Source organism: Octodon degus, unplaced genomic scaffold (assembly GCF_000260255.1).
Source record: "Octodon degus isolate 3935 unplaced genomic scaffold, OctDeg1.0 scaffold00092, whole genome shotgun sequence".
Lineage (NCBI taxonomy): Eukaryota > Metazoa > Chordata > Mammalia > Rodentia > Octodontidae > Octodon > Octodon degus.
This window is the reverse complement of record NW_004524668.1, coordinates 2,821,953-2,836,816: the sequence shown is the minus strand read 5'-3', so window position 1 is coordinate 2,836,816 and position 14,864 is coordinate 2,821,953. Positions and strand designations below refer to the sequence as shown.

Below are 14,864 nucleotides of genomic sequence, written 5' to 3'. Positions count from 1 at the left end.
CGCCGGTGACCGCCCCCCGAGACCAAACTCGACCCCAAACTCTGCCGGCCCCCCAAAACGTCTCCTTCGCGCCTCTGCCCCAAACATTTCTCCTCGGGCTCTCGCGCCTACCAAGAAGTCTCCTCAGATTTTTCCCTCCCCCTCCGGGGGAAAAAATCTCAGAATCTCTTCCTCCAACTCCGAAAACATTTTCAAGGTCTCGCCCCCAAAAGATCGCCCCTCCCGCGCTCGTCCTCCACGAACCACCCAAACTCTCCTCCGCCCCACACCCCCATTCCTCCGCGGGTGCGCCCACCGGTTCTGCCCCGCCGCCCCGGGTCCCCTGACCCCTCACGGGCCGGACGCCCCCGCTGGCCGCCCTCCTCGCCCTGAGCCCACCCTGGCCCCCGCGCGGCGCTCCCGCCGCCTCCCCGAGGATCCCTCACCTCGGCCGCTCTGGCCCGCGCTCCCGCCAGCCGAGAGATCCGGCGCTCGGCTCCCAGCGGCCGGCGCCTCCTCCGGCTCCCCGGGACTGACAATGAGGGGCGGGGCCACATGTGACGTCGAAGGCCCGAGGGGCGTGGTTTGTGGTGTGGGCGTGGCTTCTCTATAGACCCGCCCCCTACGTCCTCTGCCCTTCTCCAACTCTGTGGTGTATTTGAACTCGGCCAAGTTCAAGGACCAGGGTCTGTAGTAGACTCCCTGGGAATTAGACATGGAGGATAGGACTCTCTGCTTTCAAGAAGGGCACTCTCAAAGGGTTTGTGAGGATTAAATGAGATAATCCATGGAAAGTGTCTAGCTCAGGTACTGGTACAGAGTAATCCCTACACTACTTACTACAGTACTTCTGTTATTCAAAAATGTCTGCTTGAACTCAGAAAGCATGGGCTCCAGGCTAGTGGTGGTGGTGCCTGCCTGTAATTCCAGCACTGGGGAAGCTGAGGCAGAAGAATCTCAAGTTTGAGGTGAGCCTGAGAGACATAGCAAGACTATCAAAGAAACAAACACAAAAAAAGCATGCACTCCAGTTCCCTGGCTCTACTACTAATTCATCCTAGAAAAGCCTTTTCTTATCCCTGTTCTCCATTTATACCTTCTGTAACATGGGAAGAGGCAATGACCACTAGATGATCTCAGAAGTCCTTCCAGTGACTCTAGACACACTCCCCTGTGGCTCGGCTGTGTCCAAACTACACAGGGTCCAGAGAAGGGGTGTTGAAGTCATCTACCTGAATACGGACCACAGTGAGAGATACTTTCTCCCCGCAGATGCCTCCCACATGCTGGCACCCAGCAGCACCCACAAGCTGGAACACAGATGTGCTGAGGGCTGCTTTCTCTTTGACTGCAGCAGCATAGTCAGTCTCTTGAGACATCTCTTGTGTAAGCTCTTTATTGCCAGTGGAATAAAGGCCAAAGCCCTTGCTTGAGATGATCACATACACACATACATACCTTTTCACATTCTCATTCTCTTTCTCTCTCTCTCTCTCTCTCTCTCTCTCTCTCTCTCTCTCTCTCTCTCTTTCTCTCTCATTTACAAAAACTCCCTGGAGCACACCCACTGCTTTCCCACATCTGCCCTTTGTTCATGCTCTTCCCTGTTGTCCTGTCATCACACAGTCCTCCTAGCTTCCCCCTGGCCAGAAGCCACTCCTCCCTGCTCTGAATACCCAGGGGCACTGAGCTGAATGGTCGTATGGGGATGGACATGTTACAACTTCTATCAAATAGACTTTTTTTTTTTTTTTTTGGTGGAACCGGGGATTGAACTCAGCAAGTGCTTATTCTACTGAGACATCTCCCCAGCCCCTCAAATAGACTTCTTCAGTTGGTTTCTTAGCTCTTTCAGGAGGTGAGAAGCCACACATGTCTGTAGGGCTCAAGTACTGATATCAGAAAACTCTGGGGTCGTATACCCATGTTCTGTCATATACTCATGAGCCCTCTGAACCTCAGTCTCCTATCTGTAAAATGGGCCTGATAATATACTCTTTGTAATGTTTGTTTTAAAATTATGTGTGCTACTGTGTGGAAAGCAGAGTATGCCACAAATAATGTGGTTGATAGTCCTATTTTCAATATTACTGCTATCAAAAATATTTACTGCACTGACACCACATGGCACACTGTGAGAATCTACCCAATTATTTCATGATGGAAGATTTTAAAGGTCTGGGACACAAAGAGGTTTGCTGAAAGTGGCCTTGCAAAGCACTGCCATTGGAACAGGATCCAGCAGATCCCAGGTGAATTCTGCAGTCCCATCTGAGGCCCCAGAACAGCTGTGACAAGCAGCACCCCTCCAGGTTGGGTACAGCTGCGGGCTCTCCCTGCAAGCACTTTGCGGCAGAGCTGACCCGGTTCTGCCTCGTACGTTTCTCCATTCACGTTCCTTATGGAGAGATGGAGCTGAGCGAAACTGCCCTTGGCATCTCCACAGTCCTCCAGGAGAGCTGCAGCAAAACACTGGGCGTTTCCAGAGCCGGCCTGTGGGAAGAGGGGAAGGGCTTTGCAGTTCTGATTAATTTCCTGTGCTGCGGACAGGCAAATAGCTGTCCTGAAATGCCTGGGCTAGTCCTTAAGGGCCCCTAACAAATTGTGGCTTATTTTTAGAATAGGAGATCCAAAAATGCTACTTCCCATGAAAGTAAGCATGGCCACAGGATTGCTGCAGGCGCAGAAAGGCCCTTTCCTGAGCCCCTTCTGTCTGCTCACACTGATGCCAAGAACTGCAAACCCTAGGAAGGCAGAATCCAGCACACAGAGAGAGATCTGCAGGCAGGACTTCCACTGGATGTATCACTTCATCAACTGCTTATACATCTATTCACAGCAAAAACTTTCACCCAGGACAGAGGAAGAGTCCGATCCTAGCTGCACCACTGGGCCAGTTGTATGACCATGAGCTTTTAAAGTCTCTACACCTCAGTTTCTCATCTGCAAAATGGGACTAATAATAGTATCTGATAGTGTCACATGATGGCTCCCAAGATCAAAGATGGAATGAAATAACACATGGAAGAGCTTAGCTCAGAGCTTCACACCCCATTCAGGGCAGGAAACGGTGATTATTGTTACAGTTTTCACGTGCACATCTCCTGTGTGCTGGTCACTGGGCTGGAAGAATAAAAGTCCTGGCCTCTAGGAGCTCTTTCAATAAAAAGAACAGGGTAGATTTGCAAGAATAAGCAAGGAAAAGTCGCTCTTCTTTCAAGGACAACTGCTCAGGTGGTCCTCCACACATGAGGCTTTGTTAAGTGGAAAGAGGAAGAGTAAGTTGCAGAATTACGGGTTATTACGATCCCATAGTTATAATTTATAATATATGCTTAATTGATGCATAAAAATAAGAGAATGTAAAGAAATAAATGAAATCAAGTCCGCATCTTGTCCACAGCAATTAACCACTAGGAAGAATGTATAAAATGTGTTAATTATTGAAACTGTCAAAAAAAAAATACGGGGCCGGGGAGATGGCTCAGTGGAATAAGTGCTTCCCTGGCAAGCGCAAGGGTCTGAGTTCCCCGGTTCTGCCAAAAAAAAAAAAAAAGAAAGAAAGAAAGAAACTGTTCTACCAATTTGGTTTGAAACTGTCTCATTGCTATTTGTTTTCTTAATAAAATTATGGGAAAAAATAAAAGAAAAGAAAGAAATGAAGACTTTTACCTTCCCCCCCCCCTTTTTCTTTGATTTTTTTCTGTGTGTACAGAATGAACTTTCAAACTAGATTTTACTGCTGGGTGTGGTGGCACACACCTGTAATCCCAGCATTCAGGAGGCTGGGGCAGGAGGATCACTGTGAGTTCGAGGCCAGCCTGGGAGACAAAGTGAATTCAAGGCCAGCTTAAACTGCATAGCAAAACCCTGCCTCAAAAAGAGATTAATAATGATCATAATATAAAATAAGATTTCACTAGGCGCTAGATGTGATAGTATATGCCTATAATCCCAACACTCTGCAAGGCTAAGGCAAAAAGATCACAATTTCAGCCCAGCCTGGACAACATAGTGACTTAGCAAGACTCTGTCTCAAAATGAAAAATAAAAAAGAGCTTAGAATGTAGCTCAGTGCAAAGGCCCTGGGCTTAATCACTGGTACCATAAAATAACATAATAAAATCATAAAAGGCTGAGAGTATATACTATACTATCACTATGCCAATGATAATAGAGTGTCTATCCAGTATGCTGAAGGCTCTGGGTTGGCTGAGAATGTAAAAACTACCAAAAAACAAAATACTTTTTCAAAATAAAAATAAAAAGGGATGGGGACGTAGCTCAGTGGTAGAGTGCCTGCCTAACTTTCGACAAGGCCTTGGGTTCAATCTCTGAAAGGAGGGGGCCTGCCCCTTAGCTCAGTTCTTTAAGTGGCTGCTTCAACAAAGCAGTCAGGCTCAGGTTGCTGTGGTTCGATCCCCACAACTCAAGACAGCCAAACCTGCCTTGAAGGCATTCAGAGAAAAAAAATCCTTATTTCTCAATAAAATTATGGAAAAAATTTTTTAAAAAGAAAGAAAAAAATCTCTGAAAGGAAAAAAAACAGAGAGAGACTTTTCTAAATGCTAAGAGGGCAGAAAGGGGATAAAAATACAGACATAAGGCATATAAGCAGAGAATGTCTGGGCCAACGGGGCAGAGAAAGTTGCAGAGGCTCCATCTTAATCTTTGTGGGACCCAAGAGAAAGGGTCTGACACCAGAACCTTCTCCCCAGGACCCACGGCCCTATCAACTATTCATTCATTCATTCATTCACTCATCCATAGCAAAAGCTTTGGAATAAGATAAACCAAGATTCAAATCTCAGGGGCTGGGAGTGTAGCTCAGTGGTACAGCATGTATTCTACTCAACCTCAAAAATAAAATAAAGATTTAAATCTCAGTACACCATGTACCAGCTAGCGATCTTCTTTACTACCAATTCAAATATGAATCTCCTCTAGAAACACGCTCACATACACACCCAGAAGGGACCTGGGTGCCCCTTAGGCCAAGCCAAAATGACACATGAAATTAACTGTCATGCTGTCCCATGCTTGTCCTTACCCTCCTGGAGAGTAACACTGTATCAGCATATTATGTGTATTGCGCTTAAACTTGCACTTTCATCTTCCTCCATGATACCTTTCTGCATTATCTTTTTTTTTTTTTTTGCAGTATCTTTTTTATTTTTGCCATCAGCACATATTACTTTGTCATTAGGAAAAATGTAGTAAAAAGCACATATAAAAGATGCCAACCTAGTTAGGGTTGGTTCACTTTTGTTGGTTTGCAAACAATAAATTATAACACAATACCATGAAGACCAGGAGCGAGATCTCAGAGGAATCGTGGAGAGGAGGAAGAGATAAAAATTACCCTCCACTCACCTCCTATTCCCCAATTGGCATGATTTTAAGTCCCCTCACATTTCTATGTACCCACCACTACCTGTATTCCGTTCATTTATTCATTCTGCAAACATTTCTGGATTCTCTACCATAAGCCAAGACTCATTCTGAGTGCCTTACATCTACTGTCTCCTGTAGACTGCAGGGTGTATGGTCATTACTGCTAGCATGAAGATAGGTCACACAAGGCTCAGAGAGGTAAAGTAACTAGGCCAAAGTCATGCATTGACTCAGCGCCAAACCAAACCTGTGTGACATCACAGCCCAAGTCTTAGAGAAAGGGAAGATTTGTGCGAATGATCAGGGGCCCTTCTGGGTCAGGAGGCCCTGGGTCAGTCACTGATCTGTTCTGGGCAGCAGCTTCCTCACCTCTGAGGATAAGGGCATATGGAGATGTTTTGTGCAAATTAAGTGCTTTTCGCTTGTGACACATAATGATAAGGAAGGCCATTATCTCTGCTCTTCAGGAACAGGATCTCTCATTCATCTTCTTCGCATCTCCTAGTGCTTCCTCCATCAGTGTTTATTTCCTCTACCGTGGACTCTCCTTAGCGCTCTGAGGCCCAGCTTCCTTGCACGAACCAGTTTCATGCCCCCACCAGCTTGGCATGTATCCCTCCAGCCTTTCAGGCTTGCATTCATTCCACAACGAATGGCTGTATGCCCCACACGTGCCGGGCGCTACAGAGCCAGTTGGACAGCAAAGATCCCTGCCTCCCTGGACTGTAGGACTGGTGAAGTGGAGAGATAGGACAACATACAATTACTGAATGACAGATTCTCTAAATGCCACAAGGGATCCAAGAGCAGGCGAGGGATTCAGGGGTGCAGGGGGGCTAATTGGATCTAGGAAACAAGGGAAAGCTTCCTAGAGGAGGTGCTCCCTGGAGGCTCAGGGACTTTAAGGAATGGCTCGAAGTCACACAGCTGGTAAATGGAAAAGCAGGGATTTCAGCCCAGAAATACCTGACCCCAAAGACAGCTGTCTACTAAAAAAAAAAAAAAAAAAAAAAGCACTGCCTTTTACCTTCTGTCTTTTTCTTCCTTTGTTCTTACTGGTGAGAAAAGGGCAAAGGTCTGTCCATCAGACTAGCCCTCTATTCCGGATGTCCCTAAGTACCTCAATCCACCACCACTACCCTCTGAAGCACTTGGAGTTAAGCCAGAGGTTCCAGGCACGCACTTTAGAAGTCAACAGACCTCGGGCAGAATCCCACCTGCAGTGTACCAGCCACGAGCTTGGACCACTCACCCACATATCATGAGGCCCCAGCATCTCACCTCCCCAAAGGGAGCGCCCGACGCCCCTCGCCCTCCCTTCCCAGCGCCAGCGGTACTGCGGCTCAGTGCGCGGTGCCCCGGCGCTCGCAGCCTCCGGGTGCAGCTAAAGCGGCCGGTGCGGCGGCGGGTGCGGCGGAGAGGGCGCTGGCGCGGGGGCTGCCCAAGTGACAGCTCCGCGTGGCCGGCCCGCCCGCCCGGCTGCCTGGGAAGCCCAGGGCCCGGCCTGCTCCCACCCACCGGGCAGGGCGTTCCCGCCAGCCGGCTTCCTGCAGCCGAAGGCCGGGGAGGAGGGAGGGCGCGGAGGGGCCCGGGCCTGGCAGGCCTGGTTCCTGGCTTTCTCTGCGCGTTTCCTGAGCAGGACGCGCCGGGGGATGGGACCCAGCAAACCTCCTTCCCTCCCCGGGAGCGCAGCCAGGAAACCGCGTCCTTGCGAACCGGGCTCCTCCTCTCTGCCGGGAATGGTGAGAAGGCTGAGCGCAATCTCGGGGTCCTTACCGCCGGGGTGAGGCCACCCCAAACCCACGAGGAGCTGAAAGCAAACCGCAGGCTCCAGCCTCCACAAACAGGCGACCCCGACCCCTTGGTAACTCCGTCCTTCGTAGGGGCAAACTGAGGCTTTACAGAATGAGGGGACTTCCCCCAAGCCGTGGTGAGTGTATTACTACCAATAAAAGAGTGTGCTTACAGCACACAGGGTCCCAGGCTCCAAGGGGCTCTACGCCTGTTTATGTCTAAGTGCTCCTAATGGAGAAAGATAAATACTGTCCTTATTTTATAACTGAAGAAATCCAGGACCAGAGGAGCCAAGTCACCTCTCCAACATCACACATTTCCTAAGTAACAGAGCCGGCAGTTTTCTCCAGCCTACTGGTTCCAGTGGCCACTCCACTATCCTGCTTGGCTCATTTGTTTCTGGGTTTCTGAGTGCCCACCCAGAACTTGGCATAAGGCAGATTCTCATGGAGGACTTCAGAACCTAGCTCAGGAATTCAAACTTCAAAGGACCTATGTAAGGGGCATTTGCCTGAGCCCTGGAACCTCCAGCCTCTGGGCAGATATTTCCTGTGGATGAATACATTTGGTTTAAAGTGTAGCTGCTAGGGGCTGGGGTTATAGCTGAGTGGCATAAGCAGCTGTTTGGCAAGCGCAAGATCCCAAGTTCCATCCCCAGTACTGCAAAATAAAGTGTAGCGGCTCCTGTTTGTGTGTATGTATGTGTGTGCATGTGTGTGTTCACTGCACAGTGAACTCTGATGCTCACACAGGCTAGACAAGACCTTTACTCTGCACTACAGCCTCAGCCATTTTTTTTTTATGTTTATAAATTTTATTTCATTTGAGGCCCAGGCAGGCCTCAAACTTGTGATCTTCCTATTTCAGCCTCCTGGATAGTTAGGATTACTCTCATGGGCCACCAAACCCAGCAAACCCTGGCTCCCCATAAACAAGGCAAGAAGGCCATTCCCCTCTGTGGATATGATGGGATTCTTAGCCATTTAATAAGGGTGGATGGCTCAGTAATTTTAAGTTCCTAGTGAACTGGAACCAGGGCAGCTAATCACTCAAGATGTCCCCCATCTATGTATACAGAGTTGTTTCAGAGAACAGCAGCCCGGACTACATTTTTCCAGCACTCCTTGCAATTAGGTACATGACTAATTTTCTCCGATGGGATACAGGCAGAGAGGATGTAGAGGATCCAGGACAAAGTGGTTAAGAAGTATGCGTGCTCTCTCTCTCCGCCCCCATCTGCCTCCCGCAGGCCAGAACCAGAGCGGCCTTGGAGCCATGTACTGAATGTGGGAGACCCTTAGTCAACTCAGCGGCATGGGGCACGTATGGAGCTAGCTTCTAGGGGGCACGTGTGAGGCTAACTTCTAGTTAAGTATATTTCGGCATCATGACTCAGGGTTTACCTATGACCGCATTTGGCATAACTTAGTCCATACATCATTAATTTGGACTCCTTGCTGTTACATTCACCACCAACCAAGCACAGTGCTGCTCACGATAAAGACGCAGAAAGACAGTCTAGCCCCATCTGCATCCAGCTGGTTCAGCATGTCTGAAAGTCTCTGTTCATCTCATTAATGGTTTATGTCCTGCCTATTCCAAAAAAGGCTTTTGAGGTAGTTTCCGCCGCCACCTCAAAACCATTTGATCAATAATTAAATAGCAAGAATCAAGGACTGATGAATGCCTGGGCAGAAGGCCAATGGAGAAGGAAGGGAGAAAGATGAAAACATGAAAGAATATAGCAGAAATACTAGGCTAAGTTTCCTAAGGATACCAACTGTGATAGAAGCGGGGGGGGGGGGAACAAATCAAAAATCATGGCTCTGAGTTTCCCGGCAGCCAAAGCAATGAAGGAAATAGGGTGTGTTTAAAAATGTATAGGAAATAGCAAACATCATTAAGTGCCCAGACTCTGGCCCTAGACTCTTGTTTTGAAACTCAGGTCCACCACCTACTACCATGCAAATCTAAGCAGTGACAAACCTCTCAGTGCTTCTGTTTCTTTATTCTAAAAAATAGAGAGGATACAATGATGGGAGGAGTGAACACTTCGAGTCAGTTCTCATGACAGACCCGCTGTGCAGTGGTGAACTCTATCTAAGAACTAGCTAGGGGCTGGGGCTGTAGCTCACTGGAAGAGCATATGCGTGTGTGCAGGCATTGCTTTCCATCCCCAGCACCAAGAAAAAAGAATCAACCATTGCTCTGATGTGGCTGGAAGAATCAGGCTAGCGGGGGCTGGTGAGATGGCTCAGTGGTCTAAAGCGCCTACTTAGAACAAGCTTAGCAAAACACAGGGACCACGGTTCAATCCCCCAGCACCACATGCCAGCCAGCCCCGCCCCCTGGTGGGCTGAGCTGGCCACACACACACACACACACATAAAGTTAAAAAAAAAATAAAAGTTTAAAAAAAAAAAAAAAGAATCAGGCCAGTGATGGGGAGAGACCAATGTATCCCAGAACTAATTCTCGAAGGAATGTATCCTACAAGGCGCCCTAAATAATGCAAGGGAAGTAGCAACTGCTGGGCCACGTGTCACATGGTTCTCTCATTGGCTTTTGACCCAGACAGGCCTTTGTACTCTGATCACTGGGTAATTCTGGGGGCAAGGTACTGTGGTGACCTAGGGCCCAAATCACCTTTCCGCTGACCTGTCTCCAGGACAGATAAATGGAGTGGGGTTGAGGGGAGAGAAGTTGGGTCAGACAGACCCAGGTCTGTTCATTAACCTTCCCAAACCCCAGTTGCTCCATCTGTACAGTGGGGAGAACCACACAGGGGACTGCATGAGAGAGGCATCGTGAGGATTTACAAAAGAATGTACACAACACATGCACCTGTTTTACAGGCCGCTTCAGCCCGCACACACCTACCCACAAGATAAGGAAGAAACCAACAGAATGAAACAGAGAATCTGACCTGGAAATCCTGGCTTAAGGAGAATAGGGTTCAGTGTTTTAAAAAGTGGAACAGGCAAAGGTAGCTTTTTTCTAGCAAGTGGCCCTGGGCCGTATGAGCATAGTCTCTTTACTTCTGGTTGGAATTCCAGGGGCTTAAGCCAGTGTGGGGTCAGCCCAGGCCCACTCTGGCCCGAGGAGGAGCTGCAGAGGCAGGGTAACCTCAGGCTGTCTCGTTGGGGGGTTCCTGGGGACCCAGCCCAGAGCTTTACACACACTGCATAACCAACCCCCACGACAGCCTCCAAAGGTGACCCTTATCCACAATCCCACTTTAAAGATGAGGATGGGCCAGGGAGATGGCTCAGTAGAATAAGCGCTTGTCTGGCAAGCGCAAGGGCTTGAGTTCAATCCCCGGTTCCACCACAAAATAAAATAAAGATGAGGAAACTAAGGCTTGGGATGGCAAAGGGAGCTGGCTGTGGCTACACAGCCAAGAAGCGGCAAACCTGGGACCCGGCCTCACTGATGCACCTGACCACTGCACCACCCGGCTCTTCCTCAGCTACCGGTTTACACCTAGAGTCTTCTAAGATTGCTCGTTCTCCTTCCTGGTCCCAGCACAGCCCCTCGCCCAGTAGCCAGTGACTCAGCCTACACAACAGGTATCCCTGGGTGCCCCAGGCCTATGGGAGGCTCTGATGAGTGGAGAATCAGGTCCACATTGTTGTCCAGCCTGCAATCCCCTTGTGCTGCTTCCAGGCTGTCCCACTCCAATCCACAGCTTAGGTGACAGCGCCTGCCTACTCTCCAGCCCTGGCTGAATCACCTTCAACGGCTCCCCATGGGTTCCAACAGGAGCTCAAAGTTGAGCACTTGGTTAAATCCCCAAGGCCCCACCTACTTCTCCAACCTCTTTGTTGTCGCTGCAGCACCCAAACCATGCACATTTTCCAGCTTCAGAGCCCCCCCACCTTTTTTTGCGGTACCAGGGATTGAACTCAGGAACTTGCACTTGCTAGGCAGGCACTTATGCCTTTGAGCTATCTCCCCAGTCCTTCAGAGTCTTTGGACTTGGGAGTTTCCTATGTAGGGTGAGATTTTTTTTTGTGTGTGTGTGTGAATGAGCTGAGGGTGATAGTGCATGCTTGCAATCCCAGCACTCTGGGAGGCTGAGGCAGGAAGATCAAATATTGAAGTCCAGCCTTGGCAAGTTAATTATTTAGTTAGATCCTGTTTCAAAATGTCCAATAAATAAATAAATAAAGCCAGAAAGGAGATGTAGTTCAGTAGGAAGGCCCTAAGATCAACTTCCGGTATTTAAAAAAAAAAAAAAAAAATGTGTGACCCAGCCTCTTGAGCTGTCAGATTTTATTAGTTACACCCTCTGGGGTGGTGGCAGAGATCCCTGCTTTCTGGAGGAAACTGCTCTGTTGGGCTGGAATTATCTACCATCCACCTAAGAAGTGAGCACCAGCATGCTTCTCTCTGCAGACCCCTCCCCCCTCCACCCCCTGCAAGCATCCAGGGTAATCTTGAGAGTTAGGTGTCTGCAAGGCCCCAGCAGCAAAGGGGAGCTAGGTCTCTTGATGCCTGCGTCCTAGTTTTTAACCGCTGCTTCGTTGGCTGTGGCTGAATTCACCTCTCAGAGCGACCCAGGCTTCCCACCTTCCTATCCCCCTTTCTCTAGGCAAACTGCTGTGGCTTCTCCTGGTGCCTCTGCGCCACCTGGCGGACACATCTGGAACGGACCAACATTTCTGACCCCGGCTCTAAGAGCCAGAGGGTGGGTGGGTGGACGGTCCACTAGGCAAAACTCAAATTCACCAATTTCTCAAAGGTAGCGCTTTATCCTAGTCCACACCCTTCTCTGAGGCAGGCTCTCCTCTCGCAATGTCAAGAAAGGCAGAAGTTGGTTCCATCTCACTGTGGACTAACAGGTCCGTCCTGGCTCCTTTCTGGATAAAGTTCCCTTGCATAAAATAAAAGGCAGGGAGAGAAAGTGGGTTCTATTGGGTCCGATGCTCTAGGATCTATGTCTACGTGATGCTGTCTCCTTCCTCAGCTCGGCAGCATGGAAGATCCGGCAGGAGGCAAGTTGCTTAGCCTGTAGATTTTACCTCAAGTGCGTGGGTTTGTGCTTAGTCGGCTGGAGTTGTTTTAGCGGGTTTAACGTTGTGTGAACTGTGTATGCAAAGAAGGAGGTGATGGTTCTGCTGATGTCTGCTTTAGTGTATTGTTTTTAGACTAGAACTTTGAATGGGATATGGAAGTGTTGGGGGAGTTGTTTGTTTTTTGTTTTTTGTTTTTTGTTTTGTTTTTTGGGCAGAACCAGGGATTGCCCTTTCCTGCCAGGGAAGCGCTTATTCTATTGAGCCATCTCCCCAGCCCCCGATATGGAAGAATTAATTCATTCATTAAAGAATGAACAAGATGATGGCTGGGGAGAAATCTCAAAATCAGTTTTACCAAGAACAGCTGAAGGAGAGAGAATACTGGCCCCAGTATTAAAAAGAAATAGATGTCCCACATGGTGGTGGGGAAGGTTGAGACAGGGTCTCACGGTGTACTTCAGGCTGGTCCTGAACTATGAGCCCGAGCTGACCTGGAATTCATGGTAATCCTCTGCCTCAGCCTGCTGAGTGCTGGGATTACAGGTGTGTGCCGCTGTGCCCAGCTAAAGCACTCAGCACCTTGGTAGTGTTGCATAGTGTAGCTACAGTTAAAAACAAGATCATTGGGGCATAGTAGTGCACACCTGTAATCCTAGCACTCTGGAAGGCAGAGGCAGGAGGATTGCATGTTTAAGCCCAGTAATTAAGGATGACCCGTTCAATCCCCAGTTCTGAGAGTTCATTCCCCAATTCTGAAAAAAAACAAAATAAACCCTGGCTTATGGGGGCCTGCCCCTTAGCTCAGTTCTTTAAGTGGCTGCTTGAACAAAGCAGTCAGGCTCAAGTTGCTGTGGTTCCATCCCCACAACTCAAGCCAGCCAAATCTGCCCTGAAGGCATTCGGAGAAAAAAAAAAAAAAAAGGATGACCTTGCCTCAAAATTAAAAAAAGAGGACCGGCCAAATAGTTCAGTGGATTAAAACACCTGCAAGAAGGCGCAGGGGAAGGGGGTTCAATCTCCAGGCCTTCCATGCCGGCCCTGCCCCCAGTGCATGCTGAGATGACAATTGAGATTGGGCATGGTGGCACATGCCTGTAATCCCAGTTCTTGGGAGGCTGTAAACACGCGGATCACTACGAGTCCGATCTATTAGCGAGACCCTGACCATCCTGTAGACTCTTCCCTAAAATACAAAAAATAAAATAAAAAATAAAAAGGGTTGGGGATGTAATTTAGTACAAAGACCCAGGATTCAGTCCCTCATACCACAAAAAAAAGTTGGGGTGAACACCCTGTCACTAGGGGTATGAACAGAGGTTCAGTGCTTAGGAATTAAGCAACGGGCCCTGGAGTGGTTAAGGGAAGTGGTGTAAGCTGGTAGCTAGTGGTGCTAGCACTTGAGTCCGATTGCCCGGTTATGAATCCCTGATTTTCTATTTAGTTGCAATGAGACCTTGAGCAGATTATGCAACCATTCTGAACCTCAATCTACCCATCTGCAAAATGGGGATAATAGCAGTTTCCACTCCACCAAGTTGTTGGAAGATCAAGAAGGGAAGGCAATCTGACCTTACTGATCTCACTGGGGTCATCCCAGGTGGTCTTGACCGTCCCCTCCTATCTGCCATCTTTCAGGTCTGGATTTCTACACCTGCCCTAGAGAACAAAATGCAGGCAAATGCCCTACCCCGAGAGCTCCAGTGCTGAGGGCTGCTTACAGCTGAACCTTTTGGGGACTGTAAAAAGGGCACTATAACCTCCAGCCCCCCAGCCCACCCCCTTTGTAGGAAGATGGCACCTGAAGGGGTGGCAGGGATGGGGCACGGGGCTGGCCTGGTGGGGGGCGGGGTGTCTGGCTCTCCAGTTTGCCTCCTGCACTTTGGTTCCAGGTGCACTGTGAGCTCCGGGCAGATCCAGCGCTGCATGGGAGGCAGAAGTTAGCCAAGAGCAGAGGAGGGCCAGAGGCGGCACAGGTACCCGAGGCTTGCTTTGGGGTCGGCATGGTTACACGGTGTGTGCTTGGGCTTTAAGTTCATTAGTTCCTCATGAGGGAACTGCCTCCCTCATTCGGGGATCTCCCTGTTTCTCAGTGCTGCAGTGTCAGATACAGTGCCAGGCCCTTGCCACCCTGTGAGGCTGGCGTTACTGTTATCCATGTCAGGCAGAAGAACAAACTGAGGCAGAGCTATACTGGGTGAGTAAGTGAGGCAGGAGGGCTCCAAACTGCAGCTAGTGCGGGCGCCATAACCAGACTCGGTCTCAAAACAAAAATAAGAAAAGGGCCAGGGATATAGAGCTCAGCATGAAGGCCTTAGGTTCAGTTCCCCAGTACTACCCCACCACCATCATCAAAAGAAAAAGAAGGAGGAGGAGGAAGAGGAAGAAGAGAAAGGAGGAGGAGGAAGAGGAGGAGGAAGAGGAAGAAGAGGAAGGAGGAAGAGGTGGAAGAGGAGGAGGAGGAAGAGGAAGAAGAGAAAGGAGGAGGAGGAAGAGGAGGAGGAAGAGGAAGAAGAGGAAGAAGGAAGAGGTGGAAGAGGAGGAGGAAGAAGGAGGAGGAGAAGAGGAAGAGGAGGAAGAAGAGGAAAAGGAGGAGGAGGAGAAGGAGGAGGAGGAGGAGGAGGAGGAGAAGGAGAAGAAGAAGAAGAAGAAGAAGAAGAAGAAGAAGAAGAAGAAGAAGAA

General features: G+C 49.1%; 1 protein-coding gene across 2 annotated transcripts in view; it reads right to left on the bottom strand.

Annotated features, from left to right (window-relative positions):
- The window catches only part of Luzp1 (leucine zipper protein 1), an 85,786-nt gene extending 85,282 nt beyond the window's left edge, over nt 1-504 (bottom strand). For both annotated transcript variants that reach the window (XM_004637614.2, XM_023722521.1), the window contains exon 1: nt 426-504. The gene's annotated coding sequence lies outside the window, so the exon portion shown is untranslated. The remainder of the gene's footprint in view (nt 1-425) is intronic.
- Nucleotides 505-14,864: the final 14,360 nt, after the last annotated feature.